This window comes from Homarus americanus, unplaced genomic scaffold (genome assembly GCF_018991925.1).
Source record: "Homarus americanus isolate GMGI-L3 unplaced genomic scaffold, GMGI_Hamer_2.0 scaffold45698, whole genome shotgun sequence".
NCBI classification, from domain to species: domain Eukaryota; kingdom Metazoa; phylum Arthropoda; class Malacostraca; order Decapoda; family Nephropidae; genus Homarus; species Homarus americanus.
Genome location: NW_024735554.1, coordinates 11,481,384 through 11,494,948, shown reverse-complemented (window position 1 = coordinate 11,494,948; position 13,565 = coordinate 11,481,384). Strand labels below are relative to the sequence as shown.

Here is a 13,565-nt window from a genome sequence, read left to right as displayed (position 1 = left end):
GCATCACCGTCCTGTTTACCACCAATGCCTCTGGTACCTGTAAACTAAAGTTATCGGTGATTCACACAGCCCACAAGCCTACAAGAATATGGACATGAACAAGCTTAATGTCCACTTGCTAACCGCACGTAAGGCGTGGATGTCCTCTTCTCTGTCCCTCTTCTGGTTTGACGACTGTTTTGTTCCCGACGTGAAGAAATTCTGCGAGCAACAGAATGTTCCATTCAACATTTTGTTGCTCCTTGACAACGCACCTGGACACTCGGCCCTACTTATGGATCGTCACCCCAACGTAAAAGTGGTCTTCCTTCCTCCCAACATTACGTCATTAATCCAGCCCATGGACCAGGAGTTGATCTGCAATGTGAAAGCTGCGTACTCTGCAAAGAAGTTCAAGCTCCTGAACGACTCTACCAACACCAAGGATGAGTTGCGTAAGCTGGATGACACCGACAGCGGTACCCTGCCGAACACGGAATGCTCACTTTCCGCGGTGTGTGTACCCTTTTACGCGGACAGCGGCGCGATCAGGGTGCGCACAAGGTCGCCCAGTCATCAAAACATTACCGAGTTCTTCACCCGCCACCCACCACAGCCGGCCCAAGTCAGTGATAGTGATAATGAAAGTGAGGATATGGACTTATATGGACTTTGAGGGGTTGACAAAGAGGCCCTGCAAGCCTCTGTGGTGGATAGTGATACAATTGATACAAGTGATACAGGTGAGGTGCCAATAATCTGCCCTCTGCCTCGGAACCAACCCCCCATCCCTGTGTGGCCAGCCATCTTTTCTACTAATGTAAGTGTTAAAAAACCTAATATTATTTATATTTCTCTTAATTATTAATTGTGTGTGCATACCATCATAAAATTAAGAAGTTATTTTTACTACAACGTAGGTATTGTGTCTGAAAAAGTGGAGTTTGGGGGTCGGCCCGGTCTCTATTTCAATTAATCCCTTATGTTATGTTGTTACTTTACGCGTTTTCACTTTAAGCGGGGCAGTGGGTTGGTATTTGTAAAATGAAATTACTATATATATATATATATATATATATATATATATATATATATATATATATATATATATATATATATATATATATATATATATATATATATATATATATATATATATATATATATATATATATATACAGTATATTACCGCTTAACGCGCTTTCACTTAACGCGGCATTTTTCATCATATACGCGGTGAGTGTCCGGCTCGAGAGCTATTTTTAGATTCGCACCACCCCCCACCCACCACCCTGCCTGACTGCCTGTTTTAGCTCATAAAATTCATACAAATTACCCAGCCAGAATATAATTTACATTGCTGGAATTCTTATAATTTGGTGATCATTTTGAATATAAACAACATATATTTTGCATTAAACATACAATTTTTAGATAAAAATTGTTCTCTAGGTAATTATGTTATCTTTTGTCCAAAATATATGACATTTATATTCAAAATATTCCTGGTCTTACAAGGAATCCAGCAATGTCAATTATATTATCCTAACTTTAGTTTGAGGTATTATTTATTAAAATTTAGTGGTTATCCCACACATCTCCTTGGGACGGTTGGTGGGGGGTGGGGGGGAGGGAGGGACCGACCGACCGATCTGTTACCCAGTGAAGAATTATTTTTTTTTTTATTAACTGAAGATATTTGTTTTAGCTCATAAAATTCATACAAATTACCCGGTCAGAATATAATTTACATTGCTGGAATTCTTATAATTTGGTGATCATTTTGAATATAAACAACATATATTTTGCATTAAACATACAATTTTTAGATAAAAATTGTTCTCTAGGTAATTATGTTATCTTTTGTCCAAAATATATGACATTTATATTCAAAATATTCCTGGTCTTACAAGGAATCCAGCAATGTCAATTATATTATCCTAACTTTAATCTGAGGTATTATTTAATACTAAATGTTAAAAACTCTTGAATGGAGGATTGGTGGGGGGTGGGGGGAGGGTTGGGACTGACCACGCGGTTGGAAGAGGGGGGGAAGGCAAGGTGGGGTACTTTGATTGACAGATAGTGTCGAAGAATATTTTTTTTTTTTATTAACTGAAGATATTTGTTTTAGCTCATAAAATTCATACAAATTATCCGGCCAGAATATAATTTACATTGCTGGAATTCTTACAATTTGCTGATCATTTTGAATATAAACAACATATATTTTGCATTAAACATACAATTTTTAGATAAAAATTGTTCTCTAGGTAATTATGTTATCTTTTGTCCAAAATATATGACATTTATATTCAAAATATTCCTGGTCTTACAAGGAATCCAGCAATGTCAATTATATTATCCTAACTTTAGTTTGAGGAATTATTTATTACTATACCTGGTTTTCCCCCAAAAATTTCTCAGAGGGAAGAGCCAGTGAGTGTAGTGTGAGAAGAGGGGGAGGGAGTTGAGTCCATTATTTGAATGGACATTAACTTGGCGACTGTATTTCTCTATTTCTCTTAAGTATTAATTGTGTGCATGTACCATCATAAAATTAAGATGTTATTTTTACTACAACATAGTTATTTGTCGTCAAAAAGTGGAGTTTGGGGGTCGGGCTGGGTTCTATTGGAATTAATCCCATATGTTCTGTTATTCACTTAACGCGGTTTTCACTTAACGCGGGACCCTCTGGGTTCAATTGACCGCGTTAAGTGGGGTACAACTGTATATATATATATATATATATATATATATATATATATATATATATATATATATATATATATATATATATATATATATATATATATATATATTATTTTAATTTCATGATGGTATGCACGCACACATAATATAGAAGAGAAATATCAATAAGAGAATAATATACTGTACCAGGTAAAAAAAAATCAAAATTTATCACTTACGTTAGTAAAAGAGATGGGTCGGCATATGAGGACGGGGGCTGGTTCTGAGACAGAGGGCAGATTAGTGGCCCTCACAAGAATCATTATCACTATCCACCACAGATGTCAGAGCCTCCCTGACTAACCCCTCAAAGTCACCATCACTGTCACTATCACTGGTTTGGGCTGGCTGTGGTGGGTTGCGGGCGAAGAAGTCCGTGATGTTACGCTGACGGCTAGTGTTGATGTGGTCGTGATACATCTTGATGTACTGCTTCATACTTTGGTCTAGAAGGTTATTGAAGACTTCATATCGGTGATTGACAGGGTCTTTGGAAAGGATGAGCTTGAGTTTCTCGGCAAACTCGATGGCATCCTTTACATCACCATGTGTTAACTTCTGTTCTCGTGCTGCCGCACCACCTGCCTCCTCACTGACGTTATCATCTTCCAACATCTCGTCGGCAGTCACCTCAGGATCCCTGATTACCTCCATGATGTCTTCGTTGGTGCTCTCGGAGAAGCCTGCAGCTGTAACACTGTGCCGCTTCTCTTGCAAGGTCCACTGCCACTGCAACAGACTGAACCTCACCAGCCACAGGTTGCCTCTGCCTCCCACGTGGGATACCTTGCAACACATGCCGCCACGCGTGACGAAACGTTGCCACAGACAGCTGCCCCCATGCCTCCACCAAGAAATCAACAGCTTTCTTTACGTTAAACATTTTCCAAAACTGTTTAACTCGCATTTCATGCTCTCCCAACTCTTGTTCTGAATCCTCGTCGTCGCTCTTACTACCTGTGCCACTCAGAAGGTTACGCAACTCATCCTTGGTGTTGGTGTAGTTGTTCAGGAGCTTTAACTTCTTTGCAGAGAATGCAGCCTTAACGTTGCATATCAACTCCTGGTCCATGGGCTGGATTAACGACGTAGTGTTGGGAGGAAGGAAGGCCACTTTTACACTGGGGTGATGATCCAACAGTAGGGGCGAGTGTCCTGATGCGTTGTCAAGCAGCAACAAAATGTTGAATGGCACGTTATTTTGTACGCAGAATTTCTTCACGTCAGGAACGAAACAGTCGTCAAACCAGGAGAGGGACAGACCAGTGAACATCCACGCCTTACGTGAGGTTAGCCAGTGGACATTTAGTTTGGTCATGCCCCTGTTCTTGTAGGCGTGCAGCTTGTGGGCTGTGTGGATCACCGACAACTTGAGCTTACAGGTACCAGAAGCATTGGTGGTAAACAGGACAGTGATGCGCTCCTTCTGCAACTTCCGGCCCGACACTTGCTAGCAGACTTTACAACGAAGGTCTTGGAAGGTAATTTTTTCCAAAACAGACCGGATTCATCCATGTTGAACACCTGGTCGTCGGTGTACTGTCTTTCCTCCATAACTTCTCATAAGAATGGAGGAAGAACCATGGCGGCAGCACAGTTAGCACTGGCTCCTTTACCAACAATGTTAATGTTGGTTGTCTTGTTTCGTTTCTTAAACCCTTGTAGCCACCCAGAGGAAAGGGTTTGGGCTCTGCAATTCCCATCTTGCGCGCCAGTGATGAGTACAGTTCACGAGCATAGTCCCGCACTGCCCACGTGTCCACAGCCATGTTACGTCTTGCCTGATGAATTAAGTAGCTCACCAGTAAGTTCTGAATCTTGAGCAGCACCTTATTCTGACAATACTTCACCATTGAAGCACCGGCAGACTTTGCGATGCTCATGTGTTCTTTAATCTTGGCGGCATCCTTCTTGATCGTCCGGATCGTAGATTCGTTCACGCCATGCTGGCGCGCCAAATCAGCTTGTCTCGTTCCTTTCTCCAACTCTTGCACGATTTTGTACCTTACTTCGTAACTTAGGGCGCGTCGTATCTTCTTGGGCTTGGGGCGGCTTGGTCCAGGTAATGCAAGGTTTTTCTGGGGTGGTGGGGGTCCAGCGGAAGCCATTGTTGAACAGATTAGCAGGCACAAGAGAGACCAGTGTATGCGGTGACTAAGAACAATGAGACTGGCGCGGCCAGGCCACGTCATATAACATTAGACCAATCACAGCTACCAGGGCGAGGGGGCGTTGGGGAAGGAAAGCGGTTTGACAGTTGGCACAGGCCCAGGTCTAACGCGTGTTTATTTATCAGTTCTTAAGTGACTAAGCTTCTCTCCTATAAAAAAACAGTGAAATAACCTGGGTGAATATAATTTACATTGCTGGGATTCTTGTAAGATGCCGATATATTTAAATATAAACATGCTATAATTCCTACTAGACATAACAATTTTGGTACCGTAATCAAATTAGTACATGTGCACTCCAGCTTTGCACTTAAGTCATTTGCAGCATTTCTTTTACGTTTCTTTTAGTATGGTGTGTGCATGTAAATGGATGAAAATAAATGAAGAAATTTATGTAAATCTACCCAAAAATACAGTTGAAAAACTTAATATTATAAAATGTACAACAGTGAACCCTCGCTTTACGCGGTCAATTGAACCCACGGCGGCCTGCGTAAAGCGAGAAACGCGTAGAGTGAACAACATAACATATGGGATTAATTGAAATAGAGACCGGGCCGACCCCAAACTCCACTTTTTCCCAACACAATACGTACGTTTTAGTAAAAATAACATCTTAACTTTATGATGGTATGCACACACACATAATATAGAAGAGAACAATCAATAAGAGAATAATATACTGTAGGTTAGGTTAGAAAAAAAACAAGGTTAGGTTTAACACTTACGTTAGTAGAAGAGATGAGTCGGCGTATGGGAATGGAGGCTGGTTCCCAGGCAGAGGGCAGGCTACTGGCCCTCAGGTGAGTCTTCATCACTGTCATCCACACTTATCAGTGCCTCCCTGACAAATCCCTCAAAGTCACCATCACTGTCTCTGTCACTATCACTGGCTTGGGCTGGCTGTGGTGAGTTGAGGGCGAAGAACTCGGTAATGCTTTGTTGACGGCTAGTGTTGATGTTGTTTTGATACACCTTGATGTAGGGCTCCATAGTCTGCAACAGCTGGGTAGTGAAGACTTCATACCGGTTATCGTCAGGGTCGTCGGGAAGGAGGAGCTTCAGTTTCTCAAGACACTCAATGGCACCCCTTACATTACTATCCGATAACTTGCGTTCTTCTTGGGATGATGCACCACTTGCCTCTTCACTGACGTCATCATCATGTAACATCTCGTCAGCAGTCACATGAGGATCCCTTATCAACTCCACAATGGCGTCGTTGGTGGTCTGGGAGAAGCCTACAGCTGTAACACTCTGCGCAGCTTCTCTGGCAAGGTCCACTGCTACTGCAACAGTCTGAACCTCACCAGTCACAGATTGACTCTGCCTCCCACTTGGAATACCTTGCAACACATGTCTCCATGCGTGATGAACCGTTGCTACAGACAGCTGATCCCACGCCTCCACCAAGAAGTCCACAGCTTTCGTGACGTTGAATTTTCTCCAAAAATGTTTCACAAGTACTTCTTGCTCTGCCAACTGTTGTTCCTCGTCCTCTTCGCTCTTGCTATCAGTGTCACCCAGGTTACGCAACTCATCCTTGGTGTTTGTATAGTCGTTCAGGAGCTTAAACTTCTTTGCAGAGAATGCAGCTTTCACATTGCAGATTAATTCTTGGTCCATGGGCTGTATTAATGACGTAGTGTTGGGAGGAAGGAAGACCACTTTTACATTGGGGTGACGATTCAACTGTATGGGCTAGTGTCCTGGTGCGTTGTCAAGCAGCAACAAAATTTTGAATGGAACATTCTGTTGCTCACAGAATTTCTTCACGTCGGGAATGAAACTGTCATGAAACCAGGAGAGGGACAGAGTAGAGAACATCCACGCCTTACGTGCAGTCAGCCAGTGGACATTTAGCTTGGTCATGTCCATGCTCTTTTAGGTGTGCGGCTTGTGTGCTGTGTGGATCACCGATAACTTGAGCTTACAGGTACCGTAGGCATTGGTGGGAAACAGGACGGTGACGCGCTCCTTCTGCAACTTCCGGCCCCGACACTTGCTGGCATTCTTCACAATGAAGGTCTTGGAAGGTAGCTTTTTCCAAAAAAGACCAGATTCGTCCATGTTAAATACCTGGTCGTTGGTGTACTGTCCTTCCTCCATAATCTCACGTAAAAACGGAGGAAAGTCCCTCGCAACACGGTCAGCACTAGCTTCTTCACCACCAATGTTAATGTTGGTGATCTTGTTCCTCTTCTTAAACCTCTGCAACCACCCAGAGGAAGCATTGAAGGATTTGGGCTCTGCAATTCCCATCTTACATGACACTGCAGCATACAGTTCACGTGCGTACTCCTTAACTGAGCGCGTGTCCACCACCATGTTCCGTCGTGCCTGATGAATCAAGTAGCTCACAAGTAATTTCTCCATCTTGAGAAGCACCTTGTTGTGGCAATACTTGATCATAGAAGCACCTCTAGACTTTGTGATGTTCATGTGTTCTTTTATCTTGGCTGCATCCTTCTTGATCGTCCGGATCGTAGATTCATTAACACCGTGCTGGCGCGCAAGATCAACCTGTCTTGTTCCTTTCTCCAACTCTTGGATGATCTTGTATTTAATTTCGTAGCTTAGGTAATGTCGTATCTTCTTTGTCTTTGGGCGGCTGGGTCCAGGTAATGCAAGGTTTCTTTGTGGTGGTGGTCTGGCGGAAGCCATTCTTATGGAACAATAGATACCGATATACACGGTGTAGCCAGGAGGGGTGTAAATGACGCGGGTAGGTCAAGGGGCTTGCATGCTCCCACCGCGGGCACGTCATATTACATTGAACCAGTCACAGCTAGCGGGGGAGGGAGGTAAGGATGCTTGGACCAATCACAGTCCGATACGTCATATGACGTCACCGATAACGCAACAAAGACATACACTGCTCAACCTACTCGCGCTGCTTACTCAACATGGCGGGAGAGATGGCGGGAGGTTTGAATCCAAAAATGGCGCGGCAAGAAATGACCACCAGCCGTTCTCCCCTTAAAAGAGTACACGCACCGCGTAAAGTAAGCATTCTGTGTCTGGCAGGGTACCGCGTAAACGCGTAAAAAAACGCATAAAGCGGGGTAATACTATACAGTAGGGAGTGACAGTTTGGCAAAAGTTTTCAAAATCTAATTGCTTGGGTTGGATTATTTGTCTATCGGCCACGCTAATTCCGAATATGTTTGAGTTTTTTACATCATTGCATTAGAAGGTTTGTGGATACTTTTGGGTTTGGCATGAAAAACGCGAAAAAACTGTAAATAATAAAGGGACTGGCAATGTGGCACAACCTGTTAAAATCAAGTTATTGAATTGGATTATTCGACTACTGTGTACACTGGTTCATAATATGCTATTGTTTTACAACTCAATGCACTACAAATTATGCCGATATTTTTGCTGCAAGTCACCACATACGTATATTTCGAAAACCAGGGCCCAATATTACCAACGGCGTGGATAGATTCCGTGGAATGAATTCAGGACATTCCCGCTCATGGAACATTACCAAACTCCGTATATGTGCCAATGGCAGGCCAATGGCAATATTTACAGAGTTTGTTGAGGCTCCCTGGACGGGAATGCCCTGAATTTATTCCACGGAATCTATTCACGCCGTTGGTAATATTCGTCCCAGGACTGATCAACGAATTCAGCCCAAGTAGCTTGACTTGGACAGTTAAGGACAAAATCTCAGTCCATACTTTTGAATAAAATATTGTTCAATAGGTGGTGATATTGAAGTGCTGAAAGTTGTTTTTTCTGTGTTGTTTTGCAGTTAGTTCAAAGGGCCGCCACCAAGATGGGTCGTCCTAAGATTAGCAACACTCAGCTGCGCCAGGGTAACGATAAGGTGTTCGGGGTTCGGATGCCTCTGCCATCTAACAAGTTGCCTCTGAACAAGGAAGTTGGAAGTGCCCTGGCTTATGAAGCAGAAAACGAGAGGTTAAGGAGAAGAACAAATGCTTTTGATTATATGGATGCCACCAACAAGGTGACTGAGAAGGTACTGGATGTGTATAGGAAGGCCACTGTCCCCACTATCTCTGAAATCAGGGTGAAAATGAGAGTCCACGACCTGTGGAGGATGCGGAGGGAGACGATGATGATGAAGGGAAATGGACAGAAACAGAAAAGGAAGAAAACGAAGAACGGGAAGCTGAAGATGAGGATATAGCTGAGAAGTTGTTTGATGTGGCAGACGACAGCAAAGTGCACGAACGAGAGAAAAGCTTCCTGGCAGCCCAGAGGAAACCGGGAAGGGAGGGCTGCATTGATGGTGTTGACAAAATTGTGACTGCCAAGCTGAAAGAAGAGAGGGAGAAGGAAGCGAAGAGGGCAAAGAAAAGGGCTGAGGAAGAGAGGAAAACTGAGAAGATGAGGTCAAAGAGTAAGGAGGAGATGGAGAGGATGTCGTGTAAAGTGTCGGCAGTGGATGACAGTGCTCAGGAAGAAGATAGTGATTATAAGGATGTCAATGACAATGAGTTCAAGGCTATGGTCGACAGGAGAGCAAGATCAGAGAAAAGGAAAAGGGAGAAAGAAGCCGAGGACAGGATCGGAGAAACTGCTGACAGGTTCAAGGTATCCAATGATGCAGTGGCTCACATCGCAAACACCATCAGAGCTGCAGACAACATCATAACTGAAGGGGACAAGTCTAAAGTGACTAACTGGAAGAAAGTGGAGAGAGTCAGGAAGAGGTCACGAGAACAGAAAAAAGAAAAGTTCAGGGGATTCAAGGTCAGAGGTCTCATGGTAGATGAGAGGATCAATGAGAACAAGATAGTGACTGGTGTAGGTGAGAAGAACCACAAGAGATTCGCCATGGAAAAGAGGGAAGACTGTGCAGTGATCGGCTTCCCTGGTGAGGAGTTCCTTGGTCACCTGGTCCCGGTGGGGGGAAAGGGGGTAGACCTGGCCACCAGCCTGCTGGCCTTCCTGGAGGAGCGCGGTATTGACACCACCGACCTCCTGGTTGTCCTTAGCGACGGTTGCAACAAACGGAGAGCAGGGAGCTGAGGGCCTACATGAGCACCACCTCCCCCAGCGAGTCACAGAGACGGATGACCTCCTTCATCATCCTTATCTACGTGCCCTCCTTCCTGGAGATCAGGCAGAGGAATCTGCTACTGGAGGGCCCACGCCACCTCCTCGCCATCATCAACCGGGTGAGGACGTACTGCACCCTGGAGGAAGTGGAGCTGCTTACTCCATACCTCCAGTTCAACGGCTACTTCGGCCAGCACGAGGTGGTGCTGGTCTCACTGCTGGCCTCCATGGACAAGAGTGAGAGGGAGTTGGCCCTAAACATCATCAAGCAGCTGAGGAAGAAGGAAAAAAGGCACAAGAGAAAGACAGTGAGGAAAGTGAGGAACCCTCAACTGAATCTGGCAGCCACCAAGCTGTCAGAGTTGGTTGATCTGCAGAAGGCCAGCTCCTCCCCTCCCATCCTGTTCCAGCACAGTGACCAGGAACTGGAGCAATTTCTGGAGGAACCGTACAGTGAGCCAGGTCTGCCCTGCACCACCACCGCAGTGGAAAGAGGAGTGAAGCTCACCACGGAGGCGGCAGACGTGGCCAGCTCTGCCTGGCAGCAGGACCAGGTCACCTGGAACAAGCTGGAGGCCAGGAAGAGAAACAAGCGGAGGGCTAAGAAAGAGGACTACCAGTGCTAGACTGTGGGGACACGGGGACTGAGGGGACACTGTGGGGACAGCCAATGTTAGTGTGCCAACTGTGCTAGTGTGCTGCTGATAAATTGAAGCATACATGCCAATAATAAAGAATGTCTACCATTCTTGTTTTTTTTATGTCGAACCGAAAAGTATCCACAAACCTTCTAATGCACTGATGTTAAAGATTCAAACATATTCGGAACCAGCGTGGCCGATAGACAAATAATCCAACCCAAGCCACTTGATTTTGAAAACTTTTGCCAAACTGTCACTCCCTACTATACAGTATTGTACACTAATGTACTACAATTTTTATCTCGAGCAAAATATATGACGTTTATATTGAAATTAATCTCCGTCTTGCAAGGATTTCAGCAATGCAATTTATTTTATCCTAACTTCAGTTTGAGATATTATATAAAATAAACACCTTAAAGCATAAAGTTATCACCAATCTTTTGTCTGGGGACACAAGGAGGAAGGCAAGGAGGGAGGTAGCCAGTGAGCCTGGGAAGATGGGGGGAGCAGGGGTAAGCGAGAGGTGAGGTGACAGAGTGTCTGGTGTTTGTTTATTTATTTGAGATATGATTTGACAGTTGGCGCTGAAGGCCTGCGTGTTTATTTATCATTCCTTAAGAGTGACTAAGCTCTTTTCATAATTTGCCACCCAAATAACCTGGGTGAATATAACTTACATTGCTGGGATTCTTGTAAGATAGTGATTTATTTCAATACCTGTATAAACAATCTATATTTGCAATAGACATAACAATTTTAGTACCGTAATCATTTAGTACATCTACAGTACAGGTTTGCACTTAGGTCCATTGTTAACCAAAGGGACCACTGTATTGCAGTGTACTTGTACTGTACAATATTGACTAAATTCACTAGATAACGTACACAACTAATGGTTGGTAAAACTTGTCAAGTAAGTGAGTGTCAGGTCTGTCTGCTTGTGTCCCCCATCATATGAGTCCGTTTTCTCTCGCTTCAGGACGCCTGAGTCCTCCGTTTCTCTCTTAATATTACAGTGCACCAGAGACTTCGTTATTCCTTAGTAATGACACAGAATTTGAAATTGCAACCCCAATTGCAACTGGGGTTGCAATTGTTGAGGCAACTAGATATGTCTGATTACAGCAAATGTGTTATTGTCAATTTGTAGGTGAAAGATTTTTTCAATAGATGTAGGTTAACATTACACCTGGAGGCAAATGCTTAAAAAAAGCCTAAGGAAGGAAGCATATTCCTTTAACATAATATCTGGCCAGTATGGGGAGGATCATCATGTCTCCGTCAGGGGGTCGTGGAGTGGTGGTCCAGCAGGCGTCACGGAAGTTTTTTTTTTGAGGGGGGGCACAGACGTATATGTGATCGGACGTTGTTCGTTGGACGTTAACCGGCGCATGACTATATATATATATATATATATATATATAATATATATATATATATATATATATATATATATATATATATATATATATATATATATATATACACACAGTAGTACCCCGCTTAACGCGGTTTCGCTTAGCGCGATTTCACGTATACGCGGTGCCTCGCCAGAGCCGAACTTTCACTTAACACGGGTTTTTTCCACCTGAGTGTCCGGCTCGAGACGCTATTTTTAGATTCGCCCCACCCGCCACCCGCCTGCCTGCCTGCCTGCCTGTCTGCCTGTCTGTTTTAGCTCATAAAATTCATACAAATTACCAGGCCAGAATATAATTTACATTGCTGGAATTCTTACAGCATGATGATCATTTTGAATATAAACATCATAGATTTTGCATTAGACATACAAATTTTAGATATAATGTTTACTCTGAGTAAATATGTTATCTTTTGTGCAAAATATATGACATTTATATTCAAAATATTCCTGGTCTTACAAAGAATCCAGCAATGTCAATTATATTATCCTAACTTTAGTTTGAGGAATTATTTATTCCTAAAAAGGTAAATATTCTGGTTTTCCCACACATCTGGTACGGAGGGACCGACCGACCATCTGTTACAGTGTGAAGAATATTTTTTTTTTTTATTAACTGAAGATATTTGTTTTAGCTCATAAAATTCATACAAATTACCCGGCCAGAATATAATTTACATTGCTGGAATTCTTACAATTTGATGATCATTTTGAATATAAACATCATAGATTTTGCATTAGACATACAAATTTTAGATATAATGTTTACTCTGAGTAAATATGTTATCTTTTGTGCAAAATATATGACATTTATATTCAAAATATTCCTGGTCTTACAAGGAATCCAGCAATGTCAATTATATTATCCTAACTTTAATCTGAGGTATTATTTAATACTAAATGTTAAAATTTAGTTTTTTCACCCAACATCTCTTGAAGGGAGGATTGGTGGGGGGTGGGGGGGAGGGTTGGGACGGACCACCGCGGTTGGAAGAGGGGGGGAGGCAAGGTGGGGTACTTTGATTGACAGATAGTGTCGTGAAGAATATTTTTTTTTTTTATTAACTGAAGATATTTGTTTTAGCTCATAAAATTCATACAAATTACCCGGCCAGAATATAATTTACATTGCTGGAATTCTTACAATTTGATGATCATTTTGAATATAAACATCATAGATTTTGCATTAGACATACAAATTTTAGATATAATGTTTACTCTGAGTAAATATGTTATCTTTTGTGCAAAATATATGACATTTATATTCAAAATATTCCTGGTCTTACAAGGAATCCAGCAATGTCAATTATATTATCCTAACTTTAGTCTGAGGTATTATTTATTAATATTTAGTGGTTTTCCCCCAAAAATTTTTCAGAGAGGGAAGAGCCAGCGAGTGTAGTGTGAGAAGAGGGGAAGGGAGTTGAGTCCATTATTTGAATGGACATTAACTTGGCGACTGTATTTCTCTATTTCTCTTAAGTATTAATTGTGTGCATGTACCATCATAAAATTAAGATGTTATTTTTACTAGAACATAGGTATTGTGTCGGAAAAAGT

The 13,565-nt window shown here is 42.6% G+C and overlaps 1 protein-coding gene across 1 annotated transcript in view; it reads left to right on the top strand.

Annotated features, from left to right (window-relative positions):
* The window catches only part of LOC121871294 (N-acetylated-alpha-linked acidic dipeptidase 2-like), a 35,192-nt gene that overhangs the window by 9,900 nt on the left and 11,727 nt on the right, over positions 1-13,565 (top strand). The window lies entirely within an intron of this gene.